This window comes from Choloepus didactylus, chromosome 2, assembly GCF_015220235.1.
Source record: "Choloepus didactylus isolate mChoDid1 chromosome 2, mChoDid1.pri, whole genome shotgun sequence".
In the NCBI taxonomy this organism is placed as follows: Eukaryota; Metazoa; Chordata; class Mammalia; order Pilosa; family Megalonychidae; genus Choloepus; species Choloepus didactylus.
The window spans coordinates 123401586-123422353 of record NC_051308.1 but is presented as its reverse complement, the minus strand read 5'-3'; the positions used below and the strand labels follow the sequence as shown (position 1 = coordinate 123422353).

The 20768-nt window shown below is 42.0% G+C and overlaps 1 pseudogene; it reads right to left on the bottom strand.

Annotated features, from left to right (window-relative positions):
• Window positions 1-23: 23 nt before the first annotated feature.
• On the bottom strand, window positions 24-1326 carry LOC119517973 (annotated as a pseudogene).
• Window positions 1327-20768: the final 19442 nt, after the last annotated feature.

Genomic DNA, 20768 nt, shown 5'->3' with positions numbered 1-20768 from the left:
GGGATTCTTCTTGGCTTCATTCCCTACTTGAGGAGCCATTCATTTACTCTGTACTGAAGCTTCTGGGCTCGGTTATTTGGACAGTACTTCCCCTGTAAACTGAAGTTGATGTTGGTGTGGATGCAGCAGTTGTTGAGTGGCTGGACAGGCCTGAAGTTATCACTGATGTTCAGAAAGATCTGAGATGGCTGGTTCTGGCTGAGCAGGCATAAGGAGTGCATCTGCATCCTGGTTATACAGACAGGTTTGTTCATTATTACCCAACTTGCTGTCTCATAGCATCATCGACACCTCATAAGTAATGAAACTAGAGGTCTTTGGATACAGTTCCTCTATATTAAGTCCCTGTAATAAATATGCATCATTTTTTTTATCTTCATTTTATTGAGATATATTCACATACCACGCAGTCATACAAAACAAATCGTACTTTCGATTGTTTACAGTACCATTACATAGTGGTACATTCATCACCCAAATCAATCCCTGGCACCTTCATTAGCACACACACAAAAATAACAAGAATAATAATTAGAGTGAAAAAGAGCAATTGAAGTAAAAAAGAACACTGGGTACCTTTGTCTGTTTGTTTCCTTCCCCTATTTTTCTACTCATCCATCCATAAACTAGACAAAGTGGAGTGTGGTCCTTATGGCTTTCCCAATCCCATTGTCACCCCTCATAAGCTACATTTTTATACAACTGTCTTCGAGATTCATGGGTTCTGGGTTGTAGTTTGATAGTTTCAGGTATCCACCACCAGCTACCCCAATTCTTTAGAACCTAAAAAGGGTTGTCTAAAGTGTGCATAAGAGTGCCCACCAGAGTGACCTCTTGGCTCCTTTTGGAATCTCTCTGCCACTGAAGCTTATTTCATTTCCTTTCACATCCCCCTTTTGGTCAAGAAGAAATATGCATCATTTTTATGTGTTATTCTTGTGATCGTATCTCTATTGAACATTAGATTGAGAAATGGATTTGATGAATCAGAAACTACCACCAATCCATTTGGACTTTTTGCAGCTTCTGTGACATTTGTATCTAACTCATGGTTGTAGTGGATGAGCTGCACCTCCCCAGAGAAGGCCTGTCCATTGAGGATGTGCTCTGACCTTTGGCTGTCCTCACTTCCAAAGTGTAGCTGGATCTCCTCCAGATGGTGGCTGTATGTCATGGGCCTTCCTGAAATGTTGACCAAGTGCTCTTTGTCCAGGTGGAGGGACATGTGTCTTCCAGTATTATACATGGCCCACTGACCTTCCTGCCCCCAGTGTTGATATGAAGGAGCATCAGAAAGGGGTCAAAGATCATGTGACTGGTCTCTATGTTGACAGGTGACTGCCATTTCCCCACAGAGCAAAGATTCCAAGCTGAGTTCACCAATCCCCAGAAAGAAGGAACTGGAACAAAGCTTCACTGGACCACCTCCTTGTACGACCACCAGCCTTCATGGATTTTTGGTGAATTCTGTTGTGAGGAGGATTATTTCCCAATGGCTGCTGGTTAGGAAATGGAAGTCAATGATCCACCTGTTTTATGGTTTTGAGCAAGTTATTTACCTTCTCTAAGACTCTTGTTCCTCATCGGTAACTAAGGATAATAATACATCCTACCTCATAAGGATGCTGTGAAGATTCAGTGAGAAATTGTGTTTCATTCACCCAGCATGTACCTGACACATAGTAGGGTTCAGTGAATAGTTGTTGTTATTCTCAGTCTACATATATTTTCCACCGCATCACATGGACACCCCAAGGGTTTTGGGGTGTGAAGTTAGAAATAACATGTTTGGGAGTCTTCTGAGATGTAAATGAACTTCACTGTGGTCTTAGGTGATGGCTTGTGCAGGACACAAGGAGCACACCAGTAGAGTCTTGGTGGCCTTTGTCCTAGCCTGCCCTCTCACCCACCCCATCACCCCTCGACTTAACATCTTCGAGTGGCCTAGAATAGGGATTTATTTTCAATAAATACTTAGTAGACACCTACTATTGCCCACACCTACTATTGTCAGCAATGGTGCACACGTTCCCAGCCTTCATGGAGCTTACAGTCTGCTGGGGAGTGTGACAAACAAGCAGAAACAAAAACATAAAGCAAGTGCCATGATGGGGAAGGGAGTTACAGAGAATTATGGGAGGACTTAGCATGACTTCTCACTTCGGAGGAAGTGAGGTCCAATCCAAAACCCAAAGGATGATTAGGAGCTTAAAGGGGCAAGAGAGCATAAAGAGAAGGGTGGGAATGCTCCAGATGGTGATAACTGCTTATGAAAAGGCTTATTTGAGAATGTAAGTGAACCACTATACAGCTGAAGCTCTCAAATGGGAAGCATGGTGTAGCAAGAAATAAAGTTATGAAGATAGGGAGGTGGGACAGATTGCAAAGGGCCTTGTATAGCGCAGTTAGAAGTTTGACATATTCCTAAGAGCAATAGGGAGTCTTTGAAACAGGAGAGTGCCTGGATCAGGTTAGTGCTTTAGAAAGACCATTTCTATTACATGTGAGGAATGCAAGAAGGTAAAACTGCATTCAGGAAGAGCAGTTAGTAGGCTGTTATGGTCTTCTAGGGAAGAAATGATGGTTGTCTGGATTAAAAAGGCATCAGGGGAATATTGATGCAATTTAGAAATATTGAGTAGGTATAATTAACAGGACTTGGTGATTGATTAGATGTTGGAGGGAAGGAGGGGAAAGAATCAAGGATGATATCCAGCTTTGTGATTTGTGTAACTGTTTATATATACATATATACACACACACACATATATATACATGTATATATATATATATATGTTAGTCTTGTGTTCAGCAACTTTGCTGAACTTTCTTTTTGCTTCTAATAACTTAACTGTAGAGTCTCTTAGGTTTTCTATGTAGACAATTATACTGACTGCAAACAAGGATGTTTTTGTCCCTTTTCTTCATTTTCATTGATGTAGTATCAAAGTTCAATCAGGAAAAGAGAAACTGTTCTTGGTATTTCAAGCAGAGAGATTTAATAGAGGGGATTAGGTGCTTACAAAACTGTTGGGAGGGCACGAATAGTGAGTCAGGGGAAGATGCTGCTAGCTTTGAGATTCACCACTGCAACTGTGATCCTGAAAATCAGGAAGTTGCTGCTGCCACTCAGGTCAAGAAATGGAAGGAAACCACCACTGATGGTCACAGCTGCCCTTCAGCAGTTAAGGGATTAGCTGACAGGGTACTCTGAGACCATTGCATATCCTTGTTTGTGCCAAAGCATAACCATCTACAAGTCACTACCAGAGAGAGAATAACAGGGTTTGCTTCCAGCTCTCATCTCCTAAATCTTAAATGAGTGCATCTCATTGGCTGCAGGTTAATAGTGTTCAGAACCCTGGAGGCAAGGGAGTCTTGGATGGGTAGTTGCCAGGCTTCTAGCCCCTGTGATACAGGGGAAGGAAAGTGGAAATAAAAACTGGTTTCAACAACAGCAACAACAAGGGAGGGAGAATGGGGAGTTAATTCTTAATGGGTACAGGGTTTCTGTTTGGGGTGCTGGTAAAGTTCTGTTAATGGATGGTGGTGAGGGTAGAACAACATTGTGAGTGTGATTAATCCCACTGAACTGGACACTTGGGAGAGGTTGAGATGGGAAAGTTGTACAGCTATGAAGATGTTTCCACAATTTAAAAAGAGAGAGAGAGAGAGTGAGACTAAAGAGGCAATAACAACTAAATGCAATACATGATCCTGAACTGGATCTAATTATAGAGCAGAAAATGCCCAAAAGGACATTACTGGGGCATATGAAAAATTGGACTGTAAACTTTAGATCAATGTTAAATTTCTTTAACTTGATGACTGTACTTAAGGTAGTTACAAGTGAATATTCTGTGTCCTGGGAAATCTGCATGGAAGTATTAAGTATTCAAGGATCACAATATGTACAACCTACTCTCAAATATGTAGAAAATAGATAAATATAGAGAGAATGATACGGCAAATGTGGCAAAACATTAAAAGTTGGTGGATCCGGGTATCTGGGTAAGGGGATGTTGGAGTTCTCTGTGTAGAGTTTATATTACTTTTGCAACTGTCTTGTAAGTTTGTAATTATTTCAAAATAAAATGTTGAAAGAAACAAACCAATGAAAACCAACATCCAGCACAGTTTTGCATGTAGATCCCCAAAATATTTTGAAATAAGCTAAACTCTCCAGGCTCTTATCTCATTCTCTCCCATGTACACTGTGTTCTAGAAGATGCACAAAATGATATGCAATTTTACAAACGTATTTCCATGCCTTTGCCCTTTTGGTACCACTCAAAAATTACCTCTTTTCTGTTTTGTGAAGACCCTTCCGGTTTCACTACCTCACTCCCTCCCTACCCCATACCTGCACCAGACAGGATGAACCCCTATCTTCTCCCTATTTCCACTACACTTGCTTCATATTTCCATTGTAGTAACTTTCCCAGTGGGTTTTAACAATGACAGTTGCAGTCATGTATCAGCTTCATCATTCCACACACTTTTTTGTTTTGTTTGAGTTGCACAGGATAGAGAAAATCCTAATTCACAAAAATGAGTGGTTTGTTCATTCCACAATTTCAGGTCTGAAAGTTTGAAAGAGGAGTGTTAGAAAAATTTCCCTTCAAAGTGGAGTCAAGAACAATACTCAAGAACTGCTCTCATTCCTTCTCTGGTAAATGTCCAGTCTGGAGGGAGGGAATCCAATAAACAAGTCCTTCAACCAATTCCATCTTCAGTATTGAAAGGAAAATGTAACATAGTGAATAAGAGTCCAGATTCCTGAGGCAAACTTTGTGGGTTCAAGTCCTGGGCCTACCACATACTGGCTGAGTGACTCAGTCTTGCTGTCCTTATCTATAAAATGGGCAAATTAATATTAACTCCCTTATAAGGGTCGTTGGGTGGTTTATATCAATGAATAGAAGTAAGGCCTTAGGACAGTGGTGGGCACAACAGTCAACAATTCTGAGATGTTCATTGATGTCCCAGGCCCCCCACTGCCTGTCGCTGTCAGATATTTGCTCAGACATTAACACAGACACATTTATTTTGCTTGGAACAATGAAGACATATTTTAGATTTAATGTCTTGCTGACCAAGTATCTAGAATTAACCTAGCAGCTTCACATTTTATTCGACCTTTAAAGGGAAGAATGAAGCATTCAAATCTTACAATAGTTACTGAAACTATCCATAACATGACACAATATTGCACCACAAAACTTGTCCAATTATTATTTTAAAACTAATCATTGTACCATGACGGTACAAGGTGCTGAGCAAATGTAGATTTTACCTGGCATTTAATTTCACAAGGCCCATGTGTATTATATTTGATATTCATGTGTACAATTTTACATAAACAGACATGGGCAGGCCTTCATTGAATGAAATAATAATAATGAAGAAAGGACCAGTATTGCTGCACATTCTGAATCAATGAACTTTTACAAAATAATTATGGCAGGAGCTATACAAATGAAAGCATGTAAATGGGAAGCACAATTTAATTCATCAGTTTTCTCTGGTATGTAAATGTTTCATGTAGGAAATATTTAACAGTGATTTTTTAAAATTGGAGAATTTTTCATTGTAAAACAAAATTTTGGGTGAATTTGACTCAAATATTTGTGGGTTCCTAAAGTATCCCTGCAAACTGTAAGGGGTCTATTGGTAAGAGTTTAAAAATCTCCTAAATTATCCCAAAATATTATCCCTTCTAATATTTTCAGTTTCAGGTTATATAAGTTAACCACTGAGACCTTACTGGATTGCTTCTATTTTGGCCAGTTACCCAGTTATATCAGCTGTTTTTTTTTTTCCTCTATAAGGTGTGTCTATTTCAAAAATAGCAAAATGAGCTTACTTTAAGACATCCCATAGAAGATAATTCCATGGCATGGGGCTCATATTAATTAGGGTATTTTTACCAGCAATTACTGTCAACTAAATTAAAAAATGGCTTATGCAATGGGATGGGGGGATTTTTTTTTTTCTTTTTAATATCACTTAATATGGAGTTTAAAGGGAGAGTAAATCCAGGGCTGGCGAATTCAGTGTCTCAAGGATGTCATCAAGGACCCAGGACTTTTCTGTATTTCTGCTTGACAAGCCTCACCATGCTGCACGTGGCAAAACGGCTGCCACAGCTCCAGTGTTCATATCTGTGTGCCACAGTGTTCAGAGGCATTATAAAGGCCTCTATACTCCATGTAGTTCTTTTGAGAGATAAAAATGCCTTTCCCAGAAGCACCCCAGAGGAGTGACTCTCAACTCTCATTGACCAGAATTACATATTTTCTTAGCAGGGGACTGAAATTACCATGATTAATCAGAAAAAATCAAGATTCACGTGCTGGGGTTAGGGCTAGGTCAAAATTCAGGAAAGCTCATGGCCACACTGGGGAATGTGCATGTTGGAAAAAAACTGGGCTTCTGGGTGGGAAACCAAGAGTGTCTGCTAAAGGAGCTGGAGGATCACAGACTAACAAGGCCCGGAAAACTTATCTCTTCCTGGTCTGCCATGTTCTCTCCCCTGTTCTCTCCCCAGGCTTCATGGGAATGGGCAGAAAAAGACACAGAGAATAGTTAGGATGAGAGAACTGAGTTTATGTCTACAAAAGAGCCAAAACATTCAGATAAAAGTGAAGATTCAATTAATCTGAATGTTTTATGTAGCCTAATGTCAAATATTTGGAATAGTTATAAAAGGCTTAGTTTGGATATTTGTGATTCTGTGTGTTAATTTTGGTTTATCATGGCTCTGGTGTGGATGGGGGTAGGTGTTGAATGCAGAGGAAAGCAGCAAAACACATTTTTCTCTTATCAGTACTGAATCTGCTCAAACTCAGAAAAAGAGCATATGCAAATTCTGCATATGATTTTAAGAGGTTCATTGATGACTGACACCCATTCGTGGGCTGCAAGTTTAGCTTTATGATATCCTTGATTGGTATCGTGAAAAAAAATGAGTTTGCGTGCAGAGGTAAACAACACAAAACAGCAAAATCAGGAAGTCTGATGGCCACTTGTCAGCTGTATGACCATCTTCAAATCTCAGTTTCATCCTCAATAAAATGGAGCTAGCAGGCTTATTTCAGGAACCAAGTGGATAATACACATTACATGGTGTTTTAAATTATATAGCACTGTACAGATGGCTTAAAAACTCATTTGCCAGTAAACCCAAATAGCATGATGGCTCATACTTCCCAACTGAATTTACTTAGTTTCTGATTTCAAAATAGTGTACTCCATGAGGATATGCACCAATGGAAACATCCCTAATCCACTGACAAGCTCTGTTCCCAGAAGGTAATGTCTGGGCAGGTCAAAGTGGCTGGAAGACTGCCGAGGGTGACAGAATGAGGCGATGCTCTTGCTGCTCCTTCCCTCTGCCTGTCCCAGGCCAGCTCTCTCCTCTGGGATCTGTCTCCTCAGTAACCTTATCACTGGCCCGTCCTTCAACTGTTGGTGCCTTCTGTGGACCCATTCGCAATTCTTCATTCCCTTCAGACAGGTGTGCCAGCTCCAGCTCTTCCATTCATACTCTTTCTCACTCTTACCTTCTCAAGGTGAAAGGCCTGACTTCCTCTCTTATCAGTCTTTTCATAACATTCCTTCCCTCTCCATGCCTAATCTCCTTGGCACTCACCCCTTTACCACTGAATTGCAAATATCTATTAGAGTTTTCCCAGCAACTGATCAACAAAGAGTGATGGAGGGTGGCAGACTGACCCAGGCACTGAGGTCTAGAGGTAAACCAAGCAGACCTGGCCCCTGTCACCAGAGCATGTGGTCTGTGCGCTGAGTCCTTTCTCCCTCTCCAGTATGAGCAGGCAGCTGACTTGGTGGACTAGAAGATGGCACTGGGGGGAAATCTTTGGCGTGTTCATTGGGGATGGAAAGCATCAGGACTGCGCCCACACACCAATAATAAAACAATAAGAACTTACTATCCATTGGTTCATCAATCATAACAAATGTACTATGCCAGTGCAAAATGCTAATAATAGGGAAAACTGTGTGTGAGGGGGAGGAGGATTTTATGGGAACTCTACATTCTGCATTATTTTTCTACAAACCCACAGCTGCTCTAAAAAATAGAGTCTATTTAAAAAAAGGAAATTATCAGTTAGACAAAAAGAAAGTCTCCTCAGGTTGTGGTGTAGCAAAGCTATAACGATGCCACTCACAGTTAAACTTTTATTTCCCAGAGGTGTACTGGGCCCGTGCTGACTGCTTCTTAGGTCAGCTGATTGAATTTGTGGGGAAGCTGTCTATGTCTGGGGGCACAAGGGCTGCAGGAAGAGGCAGCTTCTCAGCACCCTATCATTCCATGATTTCACAACTGCACTAGAGCAGGATCTCCCAGGTCCAACTGCACAGGGGAAAGGGGGAAGGTCGGTCAGCAATGCCTCCTTCCCACATGTCAAAACAGGATCCTGAGCAAGCAGCGCCTGGTGATCCAAGCATTCTTCTTATCTCTTAAACTCCCAGGCCTCTGCCATGTGCACCAACAACAGAAGTTGGAGAAACTGATGCCTGATAAGTTTTCAGGTTTCCCACCCCTCTGGGCTGGGTGGGCTAGTATCTGGGAGAAATGTTGGGGTGGGCGCAGAGCATGTGAGGTGTAAGGGCCAGGGCAGCTGGTAGGTTGGGTCACTCCTGGCTTCACTGTGAATTCAGACAGCTGTTTCTGAGAAAAGAATGGTTTGTCTTCTTGGCAGGTTAGCTTGGGGCCTCCTTTAGGTTCATGGGGACTTGGGAAGGGAGGGAGAAGAAAGGTCTGCCCCAAATGGGGCATCTTTCCCTCCGCATATGAGTGCTTCCTGACCAACAACCAGTTCCCTGGAAACACCTTGGCTCCCTGGCTGATAGTCACATAGATACACAGATTATTGCCTTAACAACCACGTTCATCTTCAGGATAACTTTCTTAAGCACTGCACAGTCTTGGAGGATTCTGACCTGGGTCCTCCTTGAGTGGCCCTCTGCTCACATCTCTCTCCGAGCTTTTGTTTTTGCCCTAGATCTGGAATAAGCTAAAAGCGTTCAATTACCTGCACTATTTTCCTGGCTTTAATTTACGAGGGGGTTTCTAATTGCTGGTTGGTTAGTTCTTCTGCGGACAGAATGTATTTTATTTTGTCCTTGTGGTGCTGTGTTGAGCTTCCTTTCTTCCAGCTCTGCTCAATGTGTGTATATTTTGATTTAAAGTGTCCAACTCAAAAGCATCACTGTAAGTTTCACTTTATGATAAGCCCTTTCCACTTTTCCAGTTCTCCATCTTGATTATTTTTTTTTTTCCCCTCTCAGGATGTTTTCAGGTTTGTTTAGTTCGTGAGGTATAGATGTCTAGGAGAAGAGTATGGGTTTAGGAATCACAAACCAGTCCATGTTCTGGTCTTGTTGCTGCTAATTGCTAGTCATGGAATTCTCCAGTTAGCCTCTCTGAGTGTCAGTTCTTTCAGCTATGCAGTGGCAAAAAAGAAATTCTTCCTTTCTTAGAGGGATGTTTTGGGGATAAATTGAACTCATGGATAAAAGAGCACTAAAACCCAGTATAAATATCACACTAATGTCCATGTACTGAGGGTTACTCTGTGTTAGGCACTAGTCTAAGCTATTTGTATATTATTTTGTTTCAACCTCATGACAGTGCAATAAGGGATGGTGTCATAACTATCAGCATTTACTTTGGAGTAAGTTGAAACAGAGAGAGGTTGAGTAGCTGGCTGAAGATCACACAGCATGTAAAAAGTGAATCAGGATTTGAAACAAATCTATCTGGCTCTAGAGTGTAGACTCTTAACTGCTGCACCACCCAGCACCATCCAAACCAAAGGTACCATATTTTAACTAGATACTGGTGATGGCAGTGTAACTATACTCCGAGAAGTCCAGTGATTAGGAGACAATAAAATTGCCAGGATACTTGGTGAGGAGCTGTTCACTGGACAGTAGGCTGGGTTTCCAGAATCAAAACTCATGCCACTGACCAAGGAGGCAGCATGGTATAGAGGCAATTAGTACCCTTGTCTGCAATCAAAGAGCCCAAAGTGACTTTGAGCAAGTCAGTCTAGGTCTTCTATAAACTTGCATGTAAAGGGAGGAGCTTGGACAGAAAAACCATTTAGGTTTCTGCACATCATAGTAATAAAAATTGTTGACATTTATTCAATGCTTAGCAAGTGCCAAGGCTTTTTTAAAGCACTTTGTGTGCAATCTTACATGACTCTCACAACAACCCCAAGAAGTAGGTGCTATTGTTATCGTCCCCATTTTAGAGGTGAGAAGACTGAGGAAGTTTGTTCAAAGTCACATAGAGTAGAAGTCACATGGAAAGTAGGGCCAGAACTGGGAACCCACACACTTAATCTCTCAGCTATCTTTCCATTGTGACCTATAGGAAATGTATTATTAGTTGCCTGGGATGGGTGGTGTTCCAGTTTGCTAATGCTGCCATTATGCAAAACACCAGAAATAGATTGGCTTTTATAAAGAGGGTTTATTGGTTACAAAGTTACAGTCTTAAGGCCATAAAGTGTCCAAGATAAGGCATCAACAGCAGACTACCTTCACTGAAGGATGGTGTCTGGAACACCTCCGTTGTCTGGGAAGGCATGGGGCTTTGCTCCCAGGTTGTGTTTCAAAATGGCTTTTTCCAAAATGTCAGCTTTCAAAAGCCATCTTCAAAATGTCTCTGTAAGCTGCAGCTCCTGTTCAAAATGTCACTCTCAGTTGCTCTGAGGTCCTTCTGTCTGTGAATTCCTTTAAAGGGACTCTAGTGATCCATGGAGGAGGTAACACCTCCATGGAAACAGTTTATTGAGTTGCATCTCTGTGGAAACACTCAGTCAAAGGATTCCAATCTAATCAACACTAATCTGCCCCTACAAGATTGCATTAAAGAATATGGATTTTTATGGGAGACATAATATATTCAAACTGGCACAGGTGGGTAACCACATTTGATCACTTCTTTAGTAGTCTGCCCCAGCTTTTCCTACTCTAGAAAAAAAAATAGTGTATGTTTTTAAGACCTTATCATAAGAGGCAGCCAACTCAATGGGAAAAAATATTTGGAAACCATGTAACTAACGAAAGACTGATATCTTGCATATATAAAGAAATCCTACAACTCAATGACAGTAGTACAGACAGCCCAATTATAAAATGGGCAAAAGATATGAAAAGACAGTTCTCTGAAGAGGAAATGCAAATGGCCAAAAAAAAAAAAAAAAAAAAAAAAAACCACATGAAAAACTGTTCATCTTCACTAGCAATTAGGGAGATGCAAATTAAGACCACAATGAGATAACATCTCACAACAATTAGAATGGTTGCCATTAAACAAACAGGAAACTACAAATGCTGGAGAGGATGTGGAGAAATTGCAGCTCTTATTCATTGTTGTTGGGACTGTATAATGGTGCAGCCACTCTGGAAGACAGTCTGGCAGTTCCTTAGAAAACTAGATATAGAGTTACCCTTCAATCCAGCGATTGCACTTCTCAGTATATACCTGGATGAACTGAAAGCAGTGACGTGAACAGATATCTGCACATCAATGTTCATAGCAGCATTATTCACAAATGCCAAGATATGGAAACAATCCAAATGTCTTTCAACAGATGAGTGGATAAACAAAATGTGGTATATACACACGATGGAATACTATGCAGCAGTAAGAAGGAACGAGGTCTTGAAACATATGACAACATGAATGAACCTTGAAGACATAATACTGAGTGAAATAAGCCAGGCATAAAAAGAGAGAGATTATGTTACCACTAATGCGAACTCTGTGAAAAATGTAAAATAAATGTTTTATATTGTAGAATGTAGGGGACCTAGCGATAGACAGCAAACACAACAAAACAAAACAAACAACCAAAAACACCTCATTACAATGTCTGGGACATAGTAAGTGCTCAATAAATATTTGCTTGGTTGTTTTTCCTTCATAAAAAAATGGTGTGAAACGACATAGAAACAAACAAAAATAAGCCTAAAGAAGAAAATAATGAGACTGCATATGTGGGAGGAAGTGATCTCACTTAGACTTCCTAATTTGAACTATCTTACTGGAGAATAATCCAAAGATAAAGCATAATATGAGCCCATACAGTTTTCACCCAGACTGAAACAAATGCAAAAAGAATCTTCTGGTTGCAGAAACTTAATGCATTGACTTTGGCAATGCTTTCTCCATCTCCTGTGCCAATAAAGTTATTAGAATTGAATTGAGAGAGGAAGACACACTGAGAGCTGAGACAAAGATGCTGAGCAGTTAAAATCAATGACTCTCAGAGCTGATCCTTTGCCAAAGGCTACATACAACAGCTCCTAGGAGGAATCAACATTCTGGCCAGTGACCTGGCACTGCAGAAGCTGCTAGTCAGGTTTCTGGAGGGAACTCCCAGGTGGTTGGGGACTGACAGCTGTGGGAAGGAGCAAAAGGGCACCCTCTCCATCGCCAAGAACCAGACTGGCCAGCAGCCACCAAGGTTGAGAATGGGGAGGCTTTGTTGGTCTCATCCTCCTCCCCAGGCTGTAGAAAAGGAAGAGGAGGCAGAGAGGGAAAGTAGGAGAGAACACAGTGTTATTCACAATCTGTTTGTTACAGGAAGAAACAGTGGCTTAATAACCCACAGCCAGATTAGTGGAATATTCCTTCTCTCTCCTGGCAGAGTTGGTCCTCTAGTGCTATCACCCTCAAAATGGATGGCTTTTGGAAGAGCTGTGGAGCTAATTAACAAACATGCCCCCAAGTGTGCCAAAAACCATTCCACTGGAACTGCAAAGATGAAGTGTGTTTATACACTGGCTTAGTGAAGAAGCCACTAGCATTCTCTGGACACTACCATGACCACTTGGCAACACTTCTGGCACCTCATACCCTCTCAGTCAGCTGCCCCCCTACCCTCTCCTGTGCCTACCCCCATGCTTTGTCCTTCCACTCATGTTCCCTATCATCTGCCCACCAACCGTGATGCATTAAAACCACATTTTAAGAAGTCTGTGTCCAAATCCCTGAGAATGATTATGCCTTTGTAAATCTGCATGAAGATTCCAGCATGGATATGTGCTTTTGAAAGTTGACTCATGTATATAATTGTTCCTGTGTATGTATTTCCTGTAATAATGATAATAGGTAACATGCATCGAGCTCTTGCTATATGCAAGGCACTCTTTTAAGCACTTAGAGTGCTTAGGGAGTCTGTATAGCCCAAGAGGGACAAAACTAAGACTATTGATATAGGGGTTCTCCAACAAATGGCCAGGTCATCCTACCATGCAGCAGGGTCCAAAACTCCATCCACTTGCCCAGAGTTTCTAATTAGCATAAGAGCTTCCATTCATGTTTATAGTTCCCCATTCTTAATCATGATCTAAAGATTACCAGACATCAAAGGAAAGCTAATAATGTGGATGATAAACAGTAAAACAATCAAGCAGAAATAAAAGTAGTGCCTAGGAGAATACACAGGAAGAGAAGAATTAAAATATATACATATATTACATCTTTACAGAGATAAGAAAAGAGATGATCCAAGAAAAAAGAATAGGGTAGAGCAAAAAAGGAATATTCAAAAGGCAAAATGGAATTCTTAGAAATTAAAAGCATGGCAGCAGAAATGAAAAATTCAATAGTAAATCTTTGGGGAGGTAGAGCAAGTCAAGGAGATAGAAAATTGGAGAAAAAAGAAAACAAATTATAAGACTAGTACAAGAAGTCCAACACTTAAATAATAGGAGTTCCAAAGAGAGAGAAAACAAAATTATTCCAAAAACTTCCCAGAAATGAGAGGTAAGTTTTCCAGTTTTAAAGAGTCCACCAAATCCCCATTACAATGGATAAAATAGATCCACATTAAGGTACATCATTGGAAAATTTCAAAAAATTGGGGGAAAGAAAGCACCTACAAGATTCCAAAGAGAGAAAAGTGTCACATACAAAGAACCAGAAATTAGAAAGACTGTGTTTCTCAGTAACATAACTGGAAGTAAAAGAAAATGGAGCAGTGTATTTAAAATTCTGAAAGAAAATGCTCTTCAACTTCAAGTTCTATACCCAACAAAACTATCAGTCAAGTATGTGAGAAGACGACATTTTTCAGACATGCAGTGTCCTAGAAATTTACTTCAATGCAAGCTTTCTTGAGAAGAGGAAAGATATTATTGGAGCAGAAGCTCCAACTCAGGAGAGAGTCAAGGATATTCCCAGGAGGATGGTGAAAAGATTTCAGAATGACACTGTAACATTAATCATAGAGGGCAGCAGGCAAGACTGCTACAACATTGGTCAAGAGAAGACATGCTAGGGTCTTTCATCTCCTAGATGCCCAGAGCCACTGTATTATCTTTCCAACCAGTGGCTGGAATGCCAAGGTAAGTGTTCTAGTTTGCTAATGCTGCCAGAATGCAAAACACCAGAAATGGATTGGCTTTTATAAAAGGGGGTTTATTTGGTTACACAGTTACAGTCTTAAGGCCATAAAGTGTTCAAGGTAATGCATCAACAATCAGTACCTTCACTGGAGGATGGTCAATGGTGTCTGGAAAACCTCTGTTAGCTGGGAAGGCACAAGGCTGGCATTTGCTCCAAGTTGTGGTTTCAAAATGGCTTTCTCCGAGGACATTTCTCACTAGTCTTCAGCTTCTCTCCAAAATATCACTCTCAGTTGCTCTTGGGGTGTTTGTCCTCTCTTAGCTTCTCCAGAGCAAAAATCTGCTTTCAAAGGCTGTCTCCAAAAAGTCTCTGTAAACTGCAGTTCCTCTCTCAGCTCCTGTGCATTCTTCAAAGGGTCCCTCTTGGCTGTAGCAAGCTTGCTCCTTTGAGCTTATATAGTGCTCTAGTAAACTAATCAAGGCCCATGCTGAATGGATGGGGCCACACCTCCATGGAAACTATCCAATCAGAGTTATCACCCATAGTTGGGTGGGGCGCATTTCCATGGAAACAACCTAATCCAAATGTTCCAACTTAATCCCCACTAATATGTCTGCCCCCACAAGACTGCATCAAAGAACATGGCTTTTTCTGGGGGGCATAATAGATACAAACTGGTACAGTAAGCTTGGCCCATATTCATCACTGTGTGCTGCTTTCTACCCTTCGCTTGTTATTTAGATCAGCTTACTTTGCCCAACAGAAGTATTCTGCTGTGACCTTCTCCTAACAGTTGAAGTGGGCCAAGGTGAATTTAGACACAGAATATACAGAGCATTCCAATTTCCCTGACAATTTTCCTATAGGAAGGTCACAGGAGCCAGTATGCACAAATATAGTAAAGGGATCTGGAGGGATTATGGAATAAAAAATCTGCTACAGTAACCAACAATATCTGCTGCAGTCTACAGTTGATATGGAACTCTTCAGCAGCATGAGGTGCGAATGAGAACTCAGCTTTTAAGTGTTCACATCCCACACCTACTCCCTCCAGAGTTATATTCAGCTAAGGATGCTCTATGCGTAGAATTCAAGATCACACTCACATACTCCCCTGCTGTCCCCAGAGTAGGTCTTCTATGTTTTGTGTGGTAGGTCCAGAGAGGCTTCTGTCCTCAGTTTCTCACTCCCACATCAACATCTAGGCCTCTCATTGAGCTCACTGAGCTTTTCTTGAGGTCCCCAGACCCTTTCCAGCCAGCCAGCATCATTCCATACTATCTCAATAACTGGAAAGATTGTGAACATGTCAGAGTCTAGAACCCCCTAGGTTCCAAGAGTCTCCTTGACTTTAAGCAACTTGGTCCAATTTCTCCCTAGGGGTATGTTCCGGTTTGCTAATGCTGCTATTATGCAAAACTCCAGAATTGGATTGGCTTTTATAAAGGGAGTTTATTTGATTCCAAATTTACTGTCTTAATGCTATAAATTGTCCAAACTAAGGCATCAACAAGAGGATACCTTCACTGAAGAATGGCCGATGGTGTCCAGAACACGTCTGTCAGCTGGGAAGACGTGTGTCTGGTGTCTGCTGTTCCTTTGCTCCCAGTTTGCATTTCAAAATGGCTTTCTCCAAAATGTCTTTGGGTATCTCTTAGCTTCTCCGGGGCAAAATCTGGGCTTCATCTCTTAGCATCTCCAAATGTCCTTCTATCTGCATCTCCAACCATCTCTAAGTGTCAGCAAGCATCTGGGTCTGCGTCAGTTCTTAGTTTCTCTCTTAAATACTCCAGTGAACTAATCAAGACCCACCTTGAATGGGCAGGATACACCTCCATGGAAATAATCTAATCAAAAGTATCTCCCACAGTTGGGTGACTCACATTTCCATGGAAACACTCAATCAAAATGTTCCAACCTAATCAAAAGACTAATAAGTCCACTCCCACACAATTGCGTTAAAGAGCATGGTTTTTTTGGGGGACATAATATACACAAATGGATACACTAGCCATTCACACAACAACAAGAGACATAAAGCTGAGTAAAACAAACCAGACAAAAGAACATACATCATGTGGTTCCATTTATAAGACAGCCAAGAACAGGTCAAACTAATCCATAGGGATAGAGGTCTGAATGTGGTTGCCTTGAGGCAGAATGCCAACTGGGTGGGGCCAATGAGAAAACTTCTAATGTGCTGGAAATAATCCATATCTTGGGGTAGTAGCTTCACATGCATGTACAAAAAATTCATCAAATTGTACACTTTTTGTGTACTTTACTGGGTGTAAATTGTACATCAGTTAAAAAAAAATACTATGGAACCCAGTTTTATGAAAGCCAGCAAACAAAACATTCTTGTATTGCACCAGAAATGTTGAAGGTTAAGTTTCTGCCCTGAAAGAGCTTCGGAATTAATGACAGAAAATAAGCTATGCACTCAAATCAACAACTTAAAGCAGTGTGTGAAGAAATGTTAGATGAAAGGTCCCAGTCAGTGTCATAGGGGAGCCAAGCAGGGATGGACCCGGGAGGGGGAAATGGAGTCTATGACATCTGAGCAGAGCTCTGAGAATCCTCTGCATCTTCACTCCATCAGTTTTTCTCTCTTTCCTAAATCCCTTCTACAAACCTTTTCTCCCCTGCAAATAAATGAAATCAAGTTTTCTCTGCCTTAATCTCCCTAGAAAGTGAATTTTCCAGCTCTGTACACCAACCAAGCTCTCTCCTTCCCTGCCTCGTTGAATTTCTTGATGAAGTAGTCTATGCTACTCTCACCACTTCCTTGCTTCCCATTAGCATCCTTGGCCCAGAGCCTTCTGGCTTCTCCCCAGATCTCCCCACAGAATCTTCTGCCACCATGATCAGCAATGATTACCCAGGTGTCAGATCTAAGGGCTTCTTTGTCCTTATGGCCCGTCACCTTTGCATTACTGGACACTATCAAACACTTCCTCCTTCTTCCAAAGTCACCCTTCCTTTGTTTTCCAATAAGGGTCTCACCTCCCACCTCTTTGCTTGCCCTCCTTGGTAGACTCATTCTTCTCTGCCCGTAACTGAAGCATTGGCAGTCTCCAGAGCAATGCCTTCAGTTGGCTCCTCTGTTAATGTGTTGAGGTCTCCCTTGGTAAGCTTTCACCTTGATCTTCTGCTGTCCCTGGGATTTTTATCTCCAGTACTCACCTCTCACCTGAACTTAGATCCGTATATCCGCAGCCTGATGGGTATCTCTGTTTGGCTGCCTCATTCAAGAACCATATGCAACATATCAAAAATCTAATCATTTTTTCTGTCACATTCTTCCTTTAGCAGTCAGTTATCATTTAATGAATGGTACTTCCGTTAAATGACAACTGAGTGTGCAAAAGAAATCATGAAGGCATCCCTGACCACCCCTTTCCTTCTCCATTCCCCATATGCCTCTGCAACCAAGGCCTATAGGTCCCACCTTCTGAATAACTCTAAAACTGTCATCTTCAACCCAAGTGCTTTGGTTTCATCCCTAATCGTTCCTCTCCTGGATATTACAATAGTTACCTTACTCATCTTCTCCTCTCTAGTCTCACTCCCATCTAAGCCATCACAATGATGACTGCCCTAAAATTTGAATCTGATCATTCCCCTTCCCAGCTTCCCCTACAGAGTCAGTGCCCAGCTTCTTGGCTTAGACCACCACCTTCAAGGCCTTCTTTGTTTTTTCCTCTTTCCAGACTCACCTTCTATCCCTTTGACTCAGGCAGCCTGAGTTCCACCCCTAACAAATTCTGCCACTTCTCCAATTGTCCCATGTTCTCTTGTCTGCCTTCTCACCTCCACCAGGGAACTCCTGGTTTTCCTTCAAATCCTGACTCCTGTGGGTGGAGATGGACCCTCAACCCTCCTGTTCCCATAGCACCTACAGTTTTGGAACTATTTGCTGGCTGACCCCACTAGAGAAACTCTCTAGAGGCAGGTATTTTATCTCATTCATCCTTGTGTGCTACACACATGGCTCAGAGTTGGTGTTCAAAAAATTTGTGGCATAAATGAATAAATGTTCAGTCCTTAAGTACCTAAATTTTATTTAATTGTTTATTTATTTTCCTCAAAGATACAGAGCTCAACAACTGCATTTCTACCACTGTCACTGTTTCTATTTCTGAATTTAATTGCTATTGCACAAAACTGTTCAGGCCAGAAACTGCAGTAATGGGGATGGTCCAGCAACTCCCTTCCAATGTAAATGTTCTCTGCTATGGTCTTAAAAGGGTGTAAACCTTTGGAGATTTATGCAGGAAAAAAAAGTACTGCTGTCCAGTACACTGGGTGGAAGATTCTTTCCCCACTGCTGCAAAACCCTTTCTGCAGGATTTTCTTCCTGCTCCCCAATTTGGATTAATGACATTGAAAAAATCGTAAGTCTAAGAAATCCACAAGGGCAGTCCCATGGGCACATGAATTGCTACATGGGCCAGAACCCAAGTCCCAAGGGGCCCCAAAACTCTCCCTCTCTCCAAGTCCTGTGAAATGCTCGATGCCCATCCTGGTGGCATATTCAGAAGAGTCCCAGGGCACCATACAAGTGGGTCAGTTAACCACGAATTTACTTAACAATTCTTTTGGCATAGTTTCTAAGCTCATGCTCAACTTCCTATTGGATGATGAGTTCTGTGAGTTTATTACTGTTGGAAATTAAGTAGCATTTCCTTTCATTGAACCTAAAAGTCCCCTTGCTCAAATTTCTCCCATCCCTTTCTAAGCCTATATGGCTGGGGTTGAATGAACAAAGCCTTGCTCATCCTCATGGTGTGTGCCCTTGGGACTTTACTGACGTCTCACACAGGCCTCTCAGGCTTCAACTTTCCAGACTGAAATAAATATATAGTGTCTGGGAGAGGGCCCTGAACACAACAAATACTGACTGATGATTATGGAGCCGAATGACAATAAGAGCTGCCTTTGAAAAGGGGATTCAAATTCTTGCCACGAATCTGAGATATGAGAATTAACTAATAAATCATTGCCAAACGCGGTGTTGAGATAAAACAAATGAGTGTGTGTAGGTCCCTCTCAGTACAGGGGCATATGTTCATTTGTTCCAAGATCTTCCTCCAGTTTCTCCTATTTCCAGAAGTGGAATACTTACTTTATGTACGCGGAAGTCTGCCTTTGTGGGATGGCTGGACAGTTGACCTTGCCTTTCTGAGGACAGTGTCCTTGCAGAAGGACTGTTGTTCTGCTATTAGAAGGAAGAAGGAGAGAAGGAAGATATGAAGGGAAGAGGGAACTCTAATATATGCCCAACTCCTATTTTGTGCCAGGCACTGTCCTAGGTGCTTAACCTGTGTTATGTCTTTTAGCCCTCACAATAATCCTATGTAGTGGATGGATGCCTCCATTATACAGATGAGGAAACAAAGGCTCAAAGAGGCTGCTAACTTGCCCAAGATGCCTGGAGCAGTGGGGGTGGACTTGGGAGGCCAAAGCCATGCTGTTCATGACACAGTCCTAGGAGAACACCTAGGGGACTGTGCAGCCCCATATGACCCTGCTGCCCCCTGTGGCTTCCCTGTCCTGTCCAGGGGCAGCAGGACTGTCCCCCGTACTGTCTTTTCCATCCCCTGCAGGCTCTTAAACCAGGAGCCCAGCCAGACCCCCAAGGTACTACATGAGTTGGCCTAGTGCCCCCCCCCACCTCTCCTTTTTCCTTCCCTTATATCCTTGCAGGAAGCACATGGACAAGATGGCAGCAGTGACTCATGGCCAGAAGAATGAAATCACGAGAGGGAGAGCCTGAGTGGTGTGACTGGGCGGCTCTGACAATGGAAGAACTGCTCCTGAGCTTTCCGAAGCCATCTCCATTCACTGATGTAAAACAAAGGCAAAGGAAGGACAGCAGCTAGGGGAGGCAGACAGAAGGAGAGCATGAGTGGTGACTGCAGCCCTTCCCAGGGTGGACAAGGAGGAACAAAGGGAAGACTTTTCCATGGCTATAATTTGAGCTATTTGCAACATTAGGCAAATCCCAAGTGTGTTTTATTTACTCCTGTATTTATTAAAAGGCTGGGGTTCTGCACCACACACATTAAGGCCCAGCAGCCCACACCTCTGGGCCATGTGGTAGAAGCACAGCCAGGTGCAACCACGGAGGGAGTGGGGGGCGGTGAAATGGCTGGAGGGGGTTATCCTAAGGGCAGGGCCAGAGGATGAGGACTTTGGAAGGGCAGCAAGAGCCTCAAATGGCACCACCTTCCCTGAGCATCTCGTTTGACCACTAAGATGACCATTGTCAACCAATCAAACTGACCCTGAGTTTCCCTCTGCTTCCCGTAACAAAACGTTTATCCTCATCTGGACAACATCATGCCACTATATTACCTTTGACAAA